The sequence below is a fragment of the Nothobranchius furzeri genome, chromosome 11, assembly GCF_043380555.1.
Source record: "Nothobranchius furzeri strain GRZ-AD chromosome 11, NfurGRZ-RIMD1, whole genome shotgun sequence".
Lineage (NCBI taxonomy): Eukaryota > Metazoa > Chordata > Actinopteri > Cyprinodontiformes > Nothobranchiidae > Nothobranchius > Nothobranchius furzeri.
The window spans coordinates 70878821-70901376 of NC_091751.1; positions in this window are offsets into that span (position 1 = coordinate 70878821).

The following is a 22556-nucleotide window of genomic DNA, read 5'->3' on the forward strand; positions in this document are numbered from 1 at the left end:
CCTATAGTAACACATAGATTTAGTAACCTATAGTAACACATAGATTTAGTAACCTATAGTAACACATAGATTTAGTAACCTATAGTAACACATAGATTTAGTAACCTATAGTAATACATAGATTTAGTAACCTATAGTAACACATAGATTTAGTAACCTATAGTAACACATAGATTTAGTAACCTATAGTAACACATAGATTTAGTAACCTATAGTAACACATAGATTTAGTAACCTATAGTAACACATAGATTTAGTAACCTATAGTAATACATAGATTTAGTAACCTATAGTAACACATAGATTTAGTAACCTATAGTAACACATAGATTTAGTAACATATAGTATCACATAGATTTAGTAACCTATAGTAACATATAGATTTAGTAACATATAGTATCACATAGATTTAGTAATATATTGTGACACATAGATTTAGTAACATATAGTAACACACAGATTTAGTAACATATAGTAACACATAGATTTAGTAACCTATAGTAACACATAGATTTAGTAACCTATAGTAACACATAGATTTAGTAACATGTAGTAACACATAGATTTAGTAACCTATAGTAACACACAGATTTAGTAACCTATAGTAACACATAGATTTAGTAACCTATAGTAACACATAGATTTAGTAACATGTAGTAACACATAGATTTAGTAACATATAGTAACACATAGATTTAGTGACATATAGTAACACATAGATTTAGTAACATATAGTAACACATAGATTTAGTAACATAAAGGAACAAATAGATTTAGTAACATATAGTAACACATAGATTTAGTAACATATAGTAATACATAGATTTAGTAACATATAGTAACACATAGATTTAGTAACATAAAGGAACAAATAGATTTAGTAACATATAGTAACACATAGTTTTAGTTACCTATATTAACACATAGATTTACTAACATATAGTAACACATAGATTTAGTAACCTATAGTAACACATAGATTTAGTAACCTATAGTAACACATCGATTTAGTAACCTATAGTAACACATCGATTTAGTAACCTATAGTAACACATAGATTTAGTCACCTATAGTAACACATAGAATTAGTAACCTATAGTAACACATACATTTAGTAACCTATAGTAACACATAGATTTAGTAACCTATAGTAACACATAGATTTAGTAACCTATAGTAACACATAGAATTAGTAACCTATAGTAACACATAGATTTAGTAACCTATAGTAACACATAGATTTAGTAACCTATAGTAACACATAGATTTAGTAACCTATAGTAACACATAGATTTAGTAACCTATAGTAACACATAGATTTAGTAACCTATAGTAACACATAGATTTAGTAACATAAAGGAACACATAGATTTAGTAACCTAGAGTAACACATAGATTTAGTATCCTATAGTAACACATAGATTTAGTAACCTACAGTAACACATAGATTTAGTAACCTATAGTAACACATAGATTTAGTAACCTACAGTAACACATAGATTTCGTAACCTATAGTAACACATAGATTTAGTAACCTTGAGTAACACATAGATTTAGTAACCTATAGTAACACATAGATTTAGTAACCTAGAGTAACACATAGATTTAGTAACCTATAGTAACACATAGATTTAGTAACCTATAGTAACACATAGATTTAGTAACATATAATAACACATAGATTTAGTAACCTATAGTAACACATAGATGTAGTAACCTAGAGTAACACATAGATTTAGTAACCTATAGTAACACATAGATTTAGTAACCTAGAGTAACACATAGATTTAGTAACCTAGAGTAACACATAGATTTTGTAACATATAGTAACACATAGATTTAGTAACATATAGTAACACATAGATTTAGTAACATTTAGTAACACATAGATTTAGTAACCTATAGTAACACATAGATTTAGTAACATATAGTAACACATAGATTTAGTAACCTATAGTAACACATAGACTTAGTAACATATAGTAACACATAGATTATAGTAACACTTAGATTTAGTAACCTATAGTAACACATAGAATTAGTAACCTATGGTAACACATAGATTTAGTAACCTATAGTAACACATCAAATTAGTAACCTATAGTAACACATAGATTTAGTAACCTATAGTAACACATAGAATTAGTAACCTATAGTAACACATATATTTAGTAACCTATAGTAACACATAGATTTAGTAACATATTGTAACACATAGATTTAGTAACATATAGTATCACATAGATTTAGTAACATATTGTAACACATAGATTTAGTAACATATAGTAACACACAGATTTAGTAACATATAGTAACACATAGATTTAGTAACCTAGAGTAACACACAGATTTAGTAACCTAGAGTAACACATAGATTTAGTAACCTATTGTAACACATAGATTTAGTAACCTATAGTAATACATAGATTTAGTAACCTATAGTAACACATAGATTTAGTAACCTATAGTAACACATAGATTTTGTAACCTATAGTAACACATAGATTTAGTAACCTATAGTAACACATAGATTTAGGAACCTGTAGTAACACATAGATTTAGTAACCTATAGTAACACATAGATTTAGTAACCTATAGTAACACATAGATTTAGTAACCTATAGTAACACATAGATTTAGTAACCTATAGTAACACATAGATTTAGTAACCTATAGTAACACATAGATTTAGTAACCTATAGTAACACATCGATTTAGTAACCTAGAGTAACGCATCGATTTAGTAACCTATAGTAACACATAGATTTAGTAACCTAGAGTAACGCATCGATTTAGTAACCTATAGTAACACATAGATTTATTAACATATTGTAACACATAGATTTAGTAACATATAGTATCACATAGATTTATTAACATATTGTAACACATAGATTTAGTAACATATAGTATCACATAGATTTAGTAACATATAGTAACACATAGATTTAGTAACATATAGTAACACACAGATTTAGTAACATATAGTAACACATAGATTTAGTAACCTATAGTAACACACAGATTTAGTAACCTAGAGTAACACATAGATTTAGTAACCTAGAGTAGCACACAGATTTAGTAACCTATAGTAACACATAGATTTAGTAACCTATAGTAACACATAGAATTAGTAACCTATAGTAATACATAGATTTAGTAACCTATTGTAACACATAGATTTAGTAACCTATAGTAACACATAGATTTTGTAACCTATAGTAACACATAGATTTAGTAACCTATAGTAACACATAGATTTAGGAACCTATAGTAACACATAGATTTAGTAACCTATAGTAACACATAGATTTAGTAACCTATAGTAACACATAGATTTAGTAACCTATAGTAACACATAGATTTAGTAACCTATAGTAACACATAGATTTAGTAACCTATAGTAACACATAGATTTAGTAACCTATAGTAACACATAGATTTAGTAACCTATAGTAACACATAGATTTAGTAACCTATATTAACACATCGATTTAGTAACCTATAGTAACACATCGATTTAGTAACCTAGAGTAACGCATCGATTTATTAACCTATAGTAACACATAGATTTAGTAACCTAGAGTAACGCATCGATTTAGTAACCTATAGTAACACATAGATTTAGTAACCTAGAGTAACACATAGATTTAGTAACCTATAGTAACACATAGATTTAGTAACCTAGAGTAACACAAAGATTTAGTAACCTATAGTAACACATAGATTTAGTAACCTAGAGTAACACATAGATTTAGTAACCTAGAGTAACACATAGATTTAGTAACCTATAGTAACACATAGATTTAGTAACCTACAGTAACACATAGATTTAGTAACCTAGAGTAACACATAGATTTAGTAACCTACAGTAACACATAGATTTAGTAACCTAGAGTAACACATAGATTTAGTAACCTACAGTAACACATAGATTTAGTAACCTATAGTAACACATAGATTTAGTAACCTATAGTAACACATAGATTTAGTAACCTATAGTAACACATAGATTTAGTAACCTATAGTAACACATAGATTTAGTAACCTATAGTAACACATAGATTTAGTAACCTATAGTAACACATAGATTTAGTAACCTATAGTAACACATAGATTTAGTAACCTATAGTAATACATAGATTTTGTAACCTATAGTAACACATAGATTTAGTAACCTATAGTAACACATAGATTTAGTAACCTATAGTAACACATAGATTTAGTAACCTCTAGTAACACATAGATTTAGTAATCTATGGTAACACATAGATTTAGTAACATATTGTAACACATAGATTTAGTAACATATGGTAACACATAGATTTAGTAACATATTGTAACACATAGATTTAGTAACATATAGTAACACATAGATTTAGTAACATATAGTAACACATAGATTTAGTAACATATAGTAACACACAGATTTAGTAACCTAAAGTAACACATAGATTTAGTAACCTATAGTAACACACAGATTTAGTAACCTATAGTAACACGTAGATTTAGTAACCTATAGTAACACATAGATTTAGTAACCTATAGTAACACATAGATTTAGTAACCTATAGTAACACATAGATTTAGTAACCTAGAGTAACACATAGATTTAGTAACATAAAGGAACACATAGATTTAGTAACCTAGAGTAACACATAGATTTAGTAACTTATAGTAACACATAGATTTAGTAACCTAGAGTAACACATAGATTTAGTAACCTATAGTAACACATAGATTTAATAACCTATAGTAACACATAGATTTAGTAACCAATAGTAACACATAGATTTGGTAACCTATAGTAACACATAGATTTAGTAACCAATAGTAACACATAGATTTAGTAACCTATAGATACACATAGATTTAGTAACATATAGTAACACATAGATTTAGTAACCTACAGTAACACATAGATTTAGTAACCTATAGTAACACATAGATTTAGTAACCTACAGTAACACATAGATTTAGTAACCTATAGTAACACATAGATTTAGTAACCTATAGTAACACATAGATTTAGTAACCTATAGTAACACATAGATTTAGTAACCTATAGTAACACATAGATTTAGTAACCTATAGTAACACATAGATTTAGTAACCTATAGTAACACATAGATTTAGTAACATATAGTAACACATAGATTTAGTAACCTATAGTAACACAGAGATTTAGTAACATATAGTAACACATAGATTTAGTAACCTATAGTAACACAGAGATTTAGTAACATATAGTAACACATAGATTTAGTAACCTTGAGTAACACATAGATTTAGTAACCTATAGTAACACATAGATTTAGTAACCTAGAGTAACACATAGATTTAGTAACCTATAGTAACACATAGATTTAGTAACCTATAGTAACACATAGATTTAGTAACATATAATAACACATAGATTTAGTAACCTATAGTAACACATAGATGTAGTAACCTAGAGTAACACATAGATTTAGTAACCTATAGTAACACATAGATTTAGTAACCTAGAGAAACACATAGATTTAGTAACCTAGAGTAACACATAGATTTTGTAACATATAGTAACACATAGATTTAGTAACATATAGTAACACATAGATTTAGTAACATATAGTAACACATAGATTTAGTAACCTATAGTAACACATAGATTTAGTAACATATAGTAACACATAGATTTAGTAACCTATAGTAACACATAGACTTAGTAACATATAGTAACACATAGATTATAGTAACACTTAGATTTAGTAACCTATAGTAACACATAGAATTAGTAACCTATGGTAACACATAGATTTAGTAACCTATAGTAACACATCAAATTAGTAACCTATAGTAACACATAGATTTAGTAACCTATAGTAACACATAGAATTAGTAACCTATAGTAACACATATATTTAGTAACCTATAGTAACACATAGATTTAGTAACATATTGTAACACATAGATTTAGTAACATATAGTATCACATAGATTTAGTAACATATTGTAACACATAGATTTAGTAACATATAGTAACACACAGATTTAGTAACATATAGTAACACATAGATTTAGTAACCTAGAGTAACACACAGATTTAGTAACCTAGAGTAACACATAGATTTTGTAACCTAGAGTAACACACAGATTTAGTAACCTATAGTAACACATAGATTTAGTAACCTATTGTAACACATAGATTTAGTAACCTATAGTAATACATAGATTTAGTAACCTATAGTAACACATAGATTTAGTAACCTATAGTAACACATAGATTTTGTAACCTATAGTAACACATAGATTTAGTAACCTATAGTAACACATAGATTTAGGAACCTGTAGTAACACATAGATTTAGTAACCTATAGTAACACATAGATTTAGTAACCTATAGTAACACATAGATTTAGTAACCTATAGTAACACATAGATTTAGTAACCTATAGTAACACATCGATTTAGTAACCTATAGTAACACATAGATTTAGTAACCTATAGTAACACATCGATTTAGTAACCTAGAGTAACGCATCGATTTAGTAACCTATAGTAACACATAGATTTAGTAACCTAGAGTAACGCATCGATTTAGTAACCTATAGTAACACATAGATTTATTAACATATTGTAACACATAGATTTAGTAACATATAGTATCACATAGATTTATTAACATATTGTAACACATAGATTTAGTAACATATAGTAACACACAGATTTAGTAACATATAGTAACACATAGATTTAGTAACCTATAGTAACACACAGATTTAGTAACCTAGAGTAACACATAGATTTAGTAACCTAGAGTAGCACACAGATTTAGTAACCTATAGTAACACATAGATTTAGTAACCTATAGTAACACATAGAATTAGTAACCTATAGTAATACATAGATTTAGTAACCTATTGTAACACATAGATTTAGTAACCTATAGTAACACATAGATTTTGTAACCTATAGTAACACATAGATTTAGTAACCTATAGTAACACATAGATTTAGGAACCTATAGTAACACATAGATTTAGTAACCTATAGTAACACATAGATTTAGTAACCTATAGTAACACATAGATTTAGTAACCTATAGTAACACATAGATTTAGTAACCTATAGTAACACATAGATTTAGTAACCTATAGTAACACATAGATTTAGTAACCTATAGTAACACATAGATTTAGTAACCTATAGTAACACATAGATTTAGTAACCTATATTAACACATCGATTTAGTAACCTATAGTAACACATCGATTTAGTAACCTAGAGTAACGCATCGATTTAGTAACCTATAGTAACACATAGATTTAGTAACCTAGAGTAACGCATCGATTTAGTAACCTATAGTAACACATAGATTTAGTAACCTAGAGTAACACATAGATTTAGTAACCTATAGTAACACATAGATTTAGTAACCTAGAGTAACACAAAGATTTAGTAACCTATAGTAACACATAGATTTAGTAACCTAGAGTAACACATAGATTTAGTAACCTAGAGTAACACATAGATTTAGTAACCTATAGTAACACATAGATTTAGTAACCTACAGTAACACATAGATTTAGTAACCTAGAGTAACACATAGATTTAGTAACCTACAGTAACACATAGATTTAGTAACCTAGAGTAACACATAGATTTAGTAACCTACAGTAACACATAGATTTAGTAACCTATAGTAACACATAGATTTAGTAACCTATAGTAACACATAGATTTAGTAACCTATAGTAACACATAGATTTAGTAACCTATAGTAACACATAGATTTAGTAACCTATAGTAACACATAGATTTAGTAACCTATAGTAACACATAGATTTAGTAACCTATAGTAATACATAGATTTTGTAACCTATAGTAACACATAGATTTAGTAACCTATAGTAACACATAGATTTAGTAACCTATAGTAACACATAGATTTAGTAACCTCTAGTAACACATAGATTTAGTAATCTATGGTAACACATAGATTTAGTAACATATTGTAACACATAGATTTAGTAACATATGGTAACACATAGATTTAGTAACATATTGTAACACATAGATTTAGTAACATATAGTAACACATAGATTTAGTAACATATAGTAACACATAGATTTAGTAACATATAGTAACACACAGATTTAGTAACCTAAAGTAACACATAGATTTAGTAACCTATAGTAACACACAGATTTAGTAACCTATAGTAACACATAGATTTAGTAACCTATAGTAACACATAGATTTAGTAACCTATAGTAACACATAGATTTAGTAACCTATAGTAACACATAGATTTAGTAACCTATAGTAACACATAGATTTAGTAACCTATCGTAACACATAGATTTAGTAACCTAGAGTAACACATAGATTTAGTAACATAAAGGAACACATAGATTTAGTAACCTAGAGTAACACATAGATTTAGTAACTTATAGTAACACATAGATTTAGTAACCTAGAGTAACACATAGATTTAGTAACCTATAGTAACACATAGATTTAATAACCTATAGTAACACATAGATTTAGTAACCAATAGTAACACATAGATTTGGTAACCTATAGTAACACATAGATTTAGTAACCAATAGTAACACATAGATTTAGTAACCTATAGATACACATAGATTTAGTAACATATAGTAACACATAGATTTAGTAACCTACAGTAACACATAGATTTAGTAACCTATAGTAACACATAGATTTAGTAACCTACAGTAACACATAGATTTAGTAACCTATAGTAACACATAGATTTAGTAACCTATAGTAACACATAGATTTAGTAACCTATAGTAACACATAGATTTAGTAACCTATAGTAACACATAGATTTAGTAACCTATAGTAACACATAGATTTAGTAACCTATAGTAACACATAGATTTAGTAACATATAGTAACACATAGATTTAGTAACCTATAGTAACACAGAGATTTAGTAACATATAGTAACACATAGATTTAGTAACCTATAGTAACACAGAGATTTAGTAACATATAGTAACACATAGATTTAGAAAAATATAGTAACACATAGATTTAGTAACCTAAAGGAACACATAGATTTAGTAACCTATAGTAACACATAGATTTAGTAACCTATAGTAACACATAGATTTAGTAACCTAGAGTAACACATAGATTTAGTAACCTATAGTAACACATAGATTTAGTAACCTAGAGTAACACATAGATTTAGTAACCTATTGTAACACATAGATTTAGTAACCTAGAGTAACACACAGATTTAGTAACCTAAAGGAACACATAGATTTAGTAACCTAGAGTAACACATAGATTTAGTAACCTATAGTAACACATAGATTTAGTAACCTAGAGTAACACATAGATTTAGTAACCTATAGTAACACATAGATTTAGTAACCTAGAGTAACACATAGATTTAGTAACCTATAGTAACACATAGATTTAGTAACCTAGAGTAACACATAGATTTAGTAACCTAGAGTAACACATAGATTTAGTAACCTAGAGTAACACATAGATTTAGTAACCTAGAGTAACACATAGATTTAGTAACCTAGAGTAACACATAGATTTAGTAACCTAGAGTAACACATAGATTTAGTAACCTAGAGTAACACATAGATTTAGTAACCTAGAGTAACACATGGATTTAGTAACCTAGAGTAACACATAGATTTAGTAACCTAGAGTAACACATAGATTTAGTAACCTAGAGTAACACATAGATTTAGTAACCTATAGTAACACATAGATTTAGTAACCTAGAGTAACACATAGATTTAGTAACCTATAGTAACACATAGATTTAGTAACCTAGAGTAACACATAGATTTAGTAACCTATACTAACACATAGATTTAGTAACCTATAGTAACACATAGATTTAGTAACCTATAGTAACACATAGATTTAGTAACCTATAGTAACACATAGATTTAGTAACCTATAGTAACACATAGATTTAGTAACCTATAGTAACACATAGATTTAGTAACCTATAGTAACACATAAATTTAGTAACCTATAGCAACACATAGATTTAGTAACCTATAGTAACACATAGATTTAGTAACCTATAGTAACACACAGATTTAGTAACCTATAGTAACACATAAATTTAGTAACCTATAGTAACACACAGATTTAGTAACCTATAGTAACACATAGATTTAGTAACATATTGTAACACATAGATTTAGTAACATATAGTAACACATAGATTTAGTAACATATTGTAACACATAGATTTAGTAACATATAGTAACACACAGATTTAGTAACCTAGAGTAACACATAGATTTAGTAACCTATAGTAACACACAGATTTAGTAACCTAGAGTAACACATAGATTTAGTAACCTATAGTAACACATAGATTTAGTAACCTATAGTAACACATAGATTTAGTAACCTAGAGTAACACATAGATTTAGTAACCTAGAGTAACACATAGATTTAGTAACCTATAGTAACACATAGATTTAGTAACCTAGAGTAACACATAGATTTAGTAACCTATAGTAACACATAGATTTAGTAACCTATAGTAGCACATAGATTTAGTAACCTATAGTAACACATAGATTTAGTAACCTATAGTAACACATAGATTTAGTAACCTATAGTAACACATAGATTTAGTAACCTATAGTAACACATAGATTTAGTAACCTATAGTAACACATAGATTTAGTAACCTATAGTAACACATAGATTTAGTAACCTATAGTAACACATAGATTTAGTAACCTATAGTAACACATAGATTTAGTAACCTATAGTAACACATAGATTTAGTAACCTACAGTAACACATAGATTTAGTAACCTATAGTAACACATAGATTTAGTAACCTATAGTAACACATAGATTTATTAACCTATAGTAAGACATAGATTTAGTAACCTACAGTAACACATAGATTTAGTAACCTATAGTAACACATAGATTTAGTAACCTACAGTAACACATAGATTTAGTAACCTATAGTAACACATAGATTTAGTAACCTATAGTAACACATAGATTTAGTAACCTATAGTAACACATAGATTTAGTAACCTATAGTAACACATAGATTTAGTAACCTATAGTAACACATAGATTTAGTAACCTATAGTAACACATAGATTTAGTAACATATAGTAACACATAGATTTAGTAACCTATAGTAACACAGAGATTTAGTAACATATAGTAACACATAGATTTAGTAACCTATAGTAACACAGAGATTTAGTAACATATAGTAACACATAGATTTAGTAACCTTGAGTAACACATAGATTTAGTAACCTATAGTAACACATAGATTTAGTAACCTAGAGTAACACATAGATTTAGTAACCTATAGTAACACATAGATTTAGTAACCTATAGTAACACATAGATTTAGTAACATATAATAACACATAGATTTAGTAACCTATAGTAACACATAGATGTAGTAACCTAGAGTAACACATAGATTTAGTAACCTATAGTAACACATAGATTTAGTAACCTAGAGTAACACATAGATTTAGTAACCTAGAGTAACACATAGATTTTGTAACATATAGTAACACATAGATTTAGTAACATATAGTAACACATAGATTTAGTAACATATAGTAACACATAGATTTAGTAACCTATAGTAACACATAGATTTAGTAACATATAGTAACACATAGATTTAGTAACCTATAGTAACACATAGACTTAGTAACATATAGTAACACATAGATTATAGTAACACTTAGATTTAGTAACCTATAGTAACACATAGAATTAGTAACCTATGGTAACACATAGATTTAGTAACCTATAGTAACACATCAAATTAGTAACCTATAGTAACACATAGATTTAGTAACCTATAGTAACACATAGAATTAGTAACCTATAGTAACACATATATTTAGTAACCTATAGTAACACATAGATTTAGTAACATATTGTAACACATAGATTTAGTAACATATAGTATCACATAGATTTAGTAACATATTGTAACACATAGATTTAGTAACATATAGTAACACACAGATTTAGTAACATATAGTAACACATAGATTTAGTAACCTAGAGTAACACACAGATTTAGTAACCTAGAGTAACACATAGATTTTGTAACCTAGAGTAACACACAGATTTAGTAACCTATAGTAACACATAGATTTAGTAACCTATTGTAACACATAGATTTAGTAACCTATAGTAATACATAGATTTAGTAACCTATAGTAACACATAGATTTAGTAACCTATAGTAACACATAGATTTTGTAACCTATAGTAACACATAGATTTAGTAACCTATAGTAACACATAGATTTAGGAACCTGTAGTAACACATAGATTTAGTAACCTATAGTAACACATAGATTTAGTAACCTATAGTAACACATAGATTTAGTAACCTATAGTAACACATAGATTTAGTAACCTATAGTAACACATCGATTTAGTAACCTATAGTAACACATAGATTTAGTAACCTATAGTAACACATCGATTTAGTAACCTAGAGTAACGCATCGATTTAGTAACCTATAGTAACACATAGATTTAGTAACCTAGAGTAACGCATCGATTTAGTAACCTATAGTAACACATAGATTTATTAACATATTGTAACACATAGATTTAGTAACATATAGTATCACATAGATTTATTAACATATTGTAACACATAGATTTAGTAACATATAGTATCACATAGATTTAGTAACATATAGTAACACATAGATTTAGTAACATATAGTAACACACAGATTTAGTAACATATAGTAACACATAGATTTAGTAACCTATAGTAACACACAGATTTAGTAACCTAGAGTAACACATAGATTTAGTAACCTAGAGTAGCACACAGATTTAGTAACCTATAGTAACACATAGATTTAGTAACCTATAGTAACACATAGAATTAGTAACCTATAGTAATACATAGATTTAGTAACCTATTGTAACACATAGATTTAGTAACCTATAGTAACACATAGATTTTGTAACCTATAGTAACACATAGATTTAGTAACCTATAGTAACACATAGATTTAGGAACCTATAGTAACACATAGATTTAGTAACCTATAGTAACACATAGATTTAGTAACCTATAGTAACACATAGATTTAGTAACCTATAGTAACACATAGATTTAGTAACCTATAGTAACACATAGATTTAGTAACCTATAGTAACACATAGATTTAGTAACCTATAGTAACACATAGATTTAGTAACCTATAGTAACACATAGATTTAGTAACCTATATTAACACATCGATTTAGTAACCTATAGTAACACATCGATTTAGTAACCTAGAGTAACGCATCGATTTAGTAACCTATAGTAACACATAGATTTAGTAACCTAGAGTAACGCATCGATTTAGTAACCTATAGTAACACATAGATTTAGTAACCTAGAGTAACACATAGATTTAGTAACCTATAGTAACACATAGATTTAGTAACCTAGAGTAACACAAAGATTTAGTAACCTATAGTAACACATAGATTTAGTAACCTAGAGTAACACATAGATTTAGTAACCTAGAGTAACACATAGATTTAGTAACCTATAGTAACACATAGATTTAGTAACCTACAGTAACACATAGATTTAGTAACCTAGAGTAACACATAGATTTAGTAACCTACAGTAACACATAGATTTAGTAACCTAGAGTAACACATAGATTTAGTAACCTACAGTAACACATAGATTTAGTAACCTATAGTAACACATAGATTTAGTAACCTATAGTAACACATAGATTTAGTAACCTATAGTAACACATAGATTTAGTAACCTATAGTAACACATAGATTTAGTAACCTATAGTAACACATAGATTTAGTAACCTATAGTAACACATAGATTTAGTAACCTATAGTAACACATAGATTTAGTAACCTATAGTAATACATAGATTTTGTAACCTATAGTAACACATAGATTTAGTAACCTATAGTAACACATAGATTTAGTAACCTATAGTAACACATAGATTTAGTAACCTCTAGTAACACATAGATTTAGTAATCTATGGTAACACATAGATTTAGTAACATATTGTAACACATAGATTTAGTAACATATGGTAACACATAGATTTAGTAACATATTGTGACACATAGATTTAGTAACATATAGTAACACATAGATTTAGTAACATATAGTAACACATAGATTTAGTAACATATAGTAACACACAGATTTAGTAACCTAAAGTAACACATAGATTTAGTAACCTATAGTAACACACAGATTTAGTAACCTATAGTAACACATAGATTTAGTAACCTATAGTAACACATAGATTTAGTAACCTATAGTAACACATAGATTTAGTAACCTATAGTAACACATAGATTTAGTAACCTATAGTAACACATAGATTTAGTAACCTATAGTAACACATAGATTTAGTAACCTAGAGTAACACATAGATTTAGTAACATAAAGGAACACATAGATTTAGTAACCTAGAGTAACACATAGATTTAGTAACTTATAGTAACACATAGATTTAGTAACCTAGAGTAACACATAGATTTAGTAACCTATAGTAACACATAGATTTAATAACCTATAGTAACACATAGATTTAGTAACCAATAGTAACACATAGATTTGGTAACCTATAGTAACACATAGATTTAGTAACCAATAGTAACACATAGATTTAGTAACCTATAGATACACATAGATTTAGTAACATATAGTAACACATAGATTTAGTAACCTACAGTAACACATAGATTTAGTAACCTATAGTAACACATAGATTTAGTAACCTACAGTAACACATAGATTTAGTAACCTATAGTAACACATAGATTTAGTAACCTATAGTAACACATAGATTTAGTAACCTATAGTAACACATAGATTTAGTAACCTATAGTAACACATAGATTTAGTAACCTATAGTAACACATAGATTTAGTAACCTATAGTAACACATAGATTTAGTAACATATAGTAACACATAGATTTAGTAACCTATAGTAACACAGAGATTTAGTAACATATAGTAACACATAGATTTAGTAACCTATAGTAACACAGAGATTTAGTAACATATAGTAACACATAGATTTAGAAAAATATAGTAACACATAGATTTAGTAACCTAAAGGAACACATAGATTTAGTAACCTATAGTAACACATAGATTTAGTAACCTATAGTAACACATAGATTTAGTAACCTAGAGTAACACATAGATTTAGTAACCTATAGTAACACATAGATTTAGTAACCTAGAGTAACACATAGATTTAGTAACCTATTGTAACACATAGATTTAGTAACCTAGAGTAACACACAGATTTAGTAACCTAAAGGAACACATAGATTTAGTAACCTAGAGTAACACATAGATTTAGTAACCTATAGTAACACATAGATTTAGTAACCTAGAGTAACACATAGATTTAGTAACCTATAGTAACACATAGATTTAGTAACCTAGAGTAACACATAGATTTAGTAACCTAGAGTAACACATAGATTTAGTAACCTAGAGTAACACATAGATTTAGTAACCTAGAGTAACACATAGATTTAGTAACCTAGAGTAACACATAGATTTAGTAACCTAGAGTAACACATAGATTTAGTAACCTAGAGTAACACATAGATTTAGTAACCTAGAGTAACACATAGATTTAGTAACCTAGAGTAACACATAGATTTAGTAACCTAGAGTAACACATAGATTTAGTAACCTAGAGTAACACATAGATTTAGTAACCTAGAGTAACACATAGATTTAGTAACCTATAGTAACACATAGATTTAGTAACCTAGAGTAACACATAGATTTAGTAACCTATAGTAACACATAGATTTAGTAACCTAGAGTAACACATAGATTTAGTAACCTATACTAACACATAGATTTAGTAACCTATAGTAACACATAGATTTAGTAACCTATAGTAACACATAGATTTAGTAACCTATAGTAACACATAGATTTAGTAACCTATAGTAACACATAGATTTAGTAACCTATAGTAACACATAGATTTAGTAACCTATAGTAACACATAAATTTAGTAACCTATAGCAACACATAGATTTAGTAACCTATAGTAACACATAGATTTAGTAACCTATAGTAACACACAGATTTAGTAACCTATAGTAACACATAGATTTAGTAACCTATAGTAACACACAGATTTAGTAACCTATAGTAACACATAGATTTAGTGACATATTGTAACACATAGATTTAGTAACATATAGTAACACATAGATTTAGTAACATATTGTAACACATAGATTTAGTAACATATAGTAACACACAGATTTAGTAACCTAGAGTAACACATAGATTTAGTAACCTATAGTAACACACAGATTTAGTAACCTAGAGTAACACATAGATTTAGTAACCTATAGTAACACATAGATTTAGTAACCTATAGTAACACATAGATTTAGTAACCTAGAGTAACACATAGATTTAGTAACCTAAAGGAACACATAGATTTAGTAACCTAGAGTAACACATAGATTTAGTAACCTATAGTAACACATAGATTTAGTAACCTAGAGTAACACATAGATTTAGTAACCTATAGTAACACATAGATTTAGTAACCTAGAGTAACACATAGATTTAGTAACCTATAGTAACACATAGATTTAGTAACCTAGAGTAACACATAGATTTAGTAACCTATAGTAACACATAGATTTAGTAACCTATAGTAGCACATAGATTTAGTAACCTATAGTAACACATAGATTTAGTAACCTATAGTAACACATAGATTTAGTAACCTATAGTAACACATAGATTTAGTAACCTATAGTAACACATAGATTTAGTAACCTATAGTAACACATAGATTTAGTAACCTATAGTAACACATAGATTTAGTAACCTATAGTAACACATAGATTTAGTAACCTATAGTAACACATAGATTTAGTAACCTATAGCAACACATAGATTTAGTAACCTATAGTAACACATAGATTTAGTAACATATATTAACACATAGATTTAGTAACCTATAGTAACACATAGATTTAGTAACCTATAGTAACACATAGATTTAGTAACCTATAGTAACACATAGATTTATTAACCTATAGTAAGACATAGATTTAGTAACCTATAGTAACACATAGATTTAGTAACCTATAGTAACACATAGATTTAGTAACCTATAGTAACACATAGATTTAGTAACCTATAGTAACACATAGATTTAGTAACCTATAGTAACACATAGATTTAGTAACCTATAGTAACACATAGATTTAGTAACCTATAGTAACACATAGATTTAGTAACCTATAGTAACACATAGATTTAGTAACCTAAAGTAACACATAGATTTAGTAACCTATAGTAACACATAGATTTAGTAACCTAAAGTAACACATAGATTTAGTAACCTATAGTAACACATAGATTTAGTAACCTAAAGTAACACATAGATTTAGTAACCTATAGTAACACATAGATTTAGTAACCTATAGTAACACATAGATTTAGTAACCTATAGTAACACATAGATTTAGTAACCTATAGTAACACATAGATTTAGTAACCAATAGTAACACATAGATTTAGTAACCTATAGTAACACATAGATTTAGTAACCTATAGTAACACATAGATTTAGTAACCTATAGTAACACATAGATTTAGTAACCTATAGTAACACATAGATTTAGTAACCTATAGTAACACATAGATTTAGTAACCTATAGTAACACATAGATTTAGTAACCTATAGTAACACATAGATTTAGCAACCTATGGTAACACATAGATTTAGTAACCTATAGTAACACATAGATTTAGCAACCTATGGTAACACATAGATTTAGTAACCTATAGTAACACATAGATTTAGCAACCTATGGTAACACATAGATTTAGTAACCTATAGTAACACATAGATTTAGTAACATATGGTAACACATAGATTTAGTAACCTATAGTAACACATAGATTTAGTAACATATGGTAACACATAGATTTTTATAAACATGTGTTAACTCAGACAGAGGACCTCACTTCACTTCTGAGCTGATGGAACACCTTTGGCAGATGTTGGGGTGAAGGCCTGTTTCTACACTGGTTGCAAACCCCGGTCATCTGGACAGGCTGAATGCATGAAATACATGGTTGTCCGTGTTTTGAAGAAATACGTGTCGGCAAATCACAGAGACTGGCACGTGAAGCTTGCGTTGGTTCTGTTGGTAAATAAACAAATGAGGACATGGATTAATGAATGTGAGGATTTATCCATTTCCTTTGGCCATCACCCACAGGTGATGTAAATAAGGCTGTGGCTCTGCTCGTCGGAGTTATATCAGCTCTGTCTGGAATAAGTTGGAAAACTTTCTCTTTCAGTCGTGAACACATTACTGAGCGGTTAGAATCTCCGTTTCTGGGCTTCAACGTTGGCAAATAGCTGAGTGAATTCGGCGCTGAGTGAGAGGAGTTTTAAGTTTGTCCGAGACAGCGGAGCTCTGCGCTAACACCGCAAAGCATCATGGGAGTTTTTGTCTTTGTGGTAAAATCGGCCAGCGGGTCAGTTTTAATATATTTTTGATATTTATCTCACGGGCCACATAAAATTGCTCCGCGGGCCAGCCTTGTGTCTGACACATGTGCCCTAAGGGTATAGAGCTGGTCCAGTGTTCCACGGCCAGGACGAAAACCACATCGCTCCTCCTGAATCTGAGGTTCAACAATCCGACGGACCCTCCTCTCCAGAACCCCTGAATAGAACTTACCAGGGAGGCTCAGGAATGTGATCCCCCTGTAGTTGGAACACACCCTGCGGTCCCCCTTTTTAAATAAGGGACCCAATACCCCCCCACCCCCACCCCGGTCTGCCAGTCCAGTGGGACTGCCCCCGATGTCCACAGCCCCACAACATCCAGAGCCTTGAGGAACTCCGGGCGGATCTCATCCACCCCTGGAGCCTTGCCCCAGAGGAGCTTTTTAACCACCTCAGTGACATCAGCACCAGAGATTGGAGAGTCCAACCCAAAGTCCCCAGACTCTGCTTCCTCACTGGAAGACGTGTCGGTGGGACTGAGGTGGTCTTCAAAGACCCACCGATCCACAACGTCCTGAGTAGAGGTCAGCGGCACACCGTCCCCACTATAGATAGTGTTGGTAGCGCCAGGGGTGCAGATACGATATTCAAACTGGGGGGGACAAAGTTCCAATGTACCCTCCCCCAAACACATACACACACAAGCATGCACGCACGTACACATACACAAACTATTGCAAGTGCCTTAACTAGAGCTCAGTCAGTTTGTGTAATTTCATCCAACGGTTTACGTAATAACTAACACTTTTATATACGTGTTTGAGGCCATTATGCAACAAAGCTCTGCTGATCAACACTATCCAAGTCAGTCATTTGTTATTCTCCCAATCGATTACTAACCAAAACCTCATGCTTTATGTAAAACATTAAATGATTTTCAGCCTACCAATCTTTGCAGAAAACATAAAAGCCCTAAAAAACTGCACATAAAATATATTTAAAAAACAAAATTCACTTATGGGTTTGGCATCGTTTGATTTTGAACGATTCCAATTCCAATTCCTCGTTTCGATTCCGGTTCCTATCGATTCCCGATTCCGATTCTTTGAAGACATTACATGTTTTACATGAGCCAGCTGATCACAGGTCCTACTTGATGAAATAATCTTAACTTCAACATGAATTTTAACTCTATGAACAACAACATCACCTTCATTTAGACACAAACATGTTTTGGAGACAAAAGAAGACGACTTGCAGCACAACCAGTGTGTTTGTTTCTGACCACAACCAAAGTGTGGAAGCAGCCTCTGGGATGAGAGGCTAAATGTCTCCAACATATCCAGAAACGTCCAGCTGTCTTCAGCTAAAACTCTCAGGATGATCACGTCCAGGATGACTGAGAACTACACCTCCATGCTGCAGCAGCATTCAGTCACAACAGGAAGTGAAGCTTAAATGTAGCTGTCTGCGTCTGACTGCTGACGCTGCGTGTGTGTTTTTATTTCTGCAGTGAGACAAACTCACCTCACACCCTCCAGAGTTTATTCTTTAAAGCTTCTATTAAATCCACCGTGTTGACGTATTTAACAAGTTTCCTCTACGCTGCAGGAGTTAAAGTTTATGTCACGGAGTAAAAGTTCGGCAGACGTGTTTGTTTATATCTGGGTGGGTGGGTGGGTGGGGGGGAACTCGTGCTGCACACAGACAGCTCTCTTTTCACGTGTCTGAGCAGAACCTCCCTGAACCGTCTACAGGTGGTTCAGAACGCCTGTGCTCGGCTTCTGACCAAGTCCTCCAAACACACCCACATCACCCCGCTTCTCCTCCAGCTTCACTGGCTGCCAGTCAACTTCAGGGTTCATTTCAAGATCCTGGTTCTGGTCTATAGGGCCCTACATGGACAAGCACCATCTTACCTTGGTGATCTTCTTAAGCCTGGTTCATGCTTCTCCGTCAGCTCCGCAAGGGACAGACACGCACGGATTGACGGAAGCGTTTTGCTCTCATACTTCTCCGTCTCCTGTATATAAGAGACTTTTAACACGGACATATTTGTCTCTCATCCTCGTCCACCTCTTCATGCGCTCCCCACCTCTAAACCCACGTTTCCTGTCATTTCCATCCACAAATAAAACGCTTGCTGCGTATCTTTTCACTCCTCCAGTCACGGGAGAATTAAACGTTCATATTTTTAGAGTTTTTCACGAGGATTCTTCAAGCTTCTCCGTGTCTGCCGCTAGTTATCCTCAGCTCGCTTTGCAATGGCGGCGCTGTAAACAATGGCGGCGTCCTGACCAATCACAAGCTTGCGTAATCCGTCTCGTTCGACGGATGTTTAAAAAAGTGGGCTCGACTCCGTACGTACTTGCATGCCTGCCGGAGCCCTACGCAAGGACGGATAATGGCGTTGCGTGTCTCCGCCCTGACGCAGACGGAGAAGCATAAATCAGGCTTTAGTCCCTACACCCCCAGCAGGTCCCTGAGGTCCAGTGATCAAAGCCTACTGGTTGTGCAGCACCAGGCTAAAGGTCAAAGGTGACAGATCATCTGCTGCTGTGGCCCCCAGACTCTGGACCTCTCTCCCCCTGAGCCTGAGAGCAGTGGACTCAGTGGTCTCCTTTAAAAAGCAGCTGAAGACTCACTTGTTCAAGCTGGCTTTTGTATGACCTTCTTCACCTCTCTCTCTTTATTCTGCTCTCCCCACCTATTCCACCTTCCTCAGGATCCACTGATTTCCCTCTTTCCTATTCACTCTCTCTCTCTTTCTTTACATTTTTTAATCACAATTGTCTATTTTTGCTCATTTAAAATATATTTTTAAACATTTTCTAAATGCTTTTTTTTTATTTTTACATTCTTTGTTTTTGTGAAGCGCCTAGTGATTTTTATCTTGAGAGGCGCTATAGAAATGATATTTTCTTCTTCTTCTGCAGCTGGTGTGATCAGCTCTGAAAAGCATTGATCACAATTTGTAGATCACGTTTATTTTTCACGGAAATCGCCCGCGGATACCTCTTCTGGTCGGCATTCTAGGAATCAATCAATCAATCAATCAATCAAAGCTTTATTTATAAAGCGCCTTCCGCAACCCTGTCAGGAAGCCCAAAGCGCTGAAACTAGGAATGAAATAAAAAACTTTGAATGATTCTGGGAAAAACTAACAGTTGGAAGTGATTCCAATCGATGCTCGATGCCCAACCTCATCACTTAGAGCAGTGGTTCCCAAACTTTTCAGCCTGACCAACAGATGTTCCTTCATATGTTTACATTATTTAGAAATTGTCATTATATTTGGAAAATGTTCATTTATATATAAATATATAAATCTCTTCTTAAATTTTATGTTTCACCTTTCATGATTATGTGGCATACTTGACTTCCATATTTAGCAAGATGGCAAAACGAGGGCCCGAACGGGAATCGATCCCCAGACTCCCAGGTGAGAGTCACGCACGCTAACCAGTCAGCCAAAGGGACATCCCATTGGCCAAGTAGCCAGGGCGCACGGCCAATCGGGTCACAGTGACAGGACGCTCACACCGTCACACATAAATAACGCATCTGCCCCTTTTTATGGCTTTTTTTTTACATTGTCACTACGTCTGTCACGTTAGCGGTGTTTTACCATCATTCCTACAGCCATCACGTCCCAGAGAAGGTTAAACCAACATCAAACCCAAAGTTTGGAGCTTGTAAACTCCACACACCTCTCGTGCAGCACCAGCTGTCTGATGCTGCAGCAGCCTCCATCTTCCCGGCTGGATGAGTGAATTTCTTCATCAGAGTCAATATTCTGCTTCATAATCTGCTCTGAGTTGGCTCCGATATTTTAAACCTAACAGATAAAACAGAAGCTGCTGACCCAGAATCTGTGCCAAAACAGGAATTTCCACATGGTTTGATCAACATTAGTAATAATAATAATTCCAGATAGTTGGGGCGGCAGCCACAAAGGCTCAATCTCCCAGGGTGCAGCGTCGAGTTTTGAAGGGGGAAAGAAGACTGGAGTCGG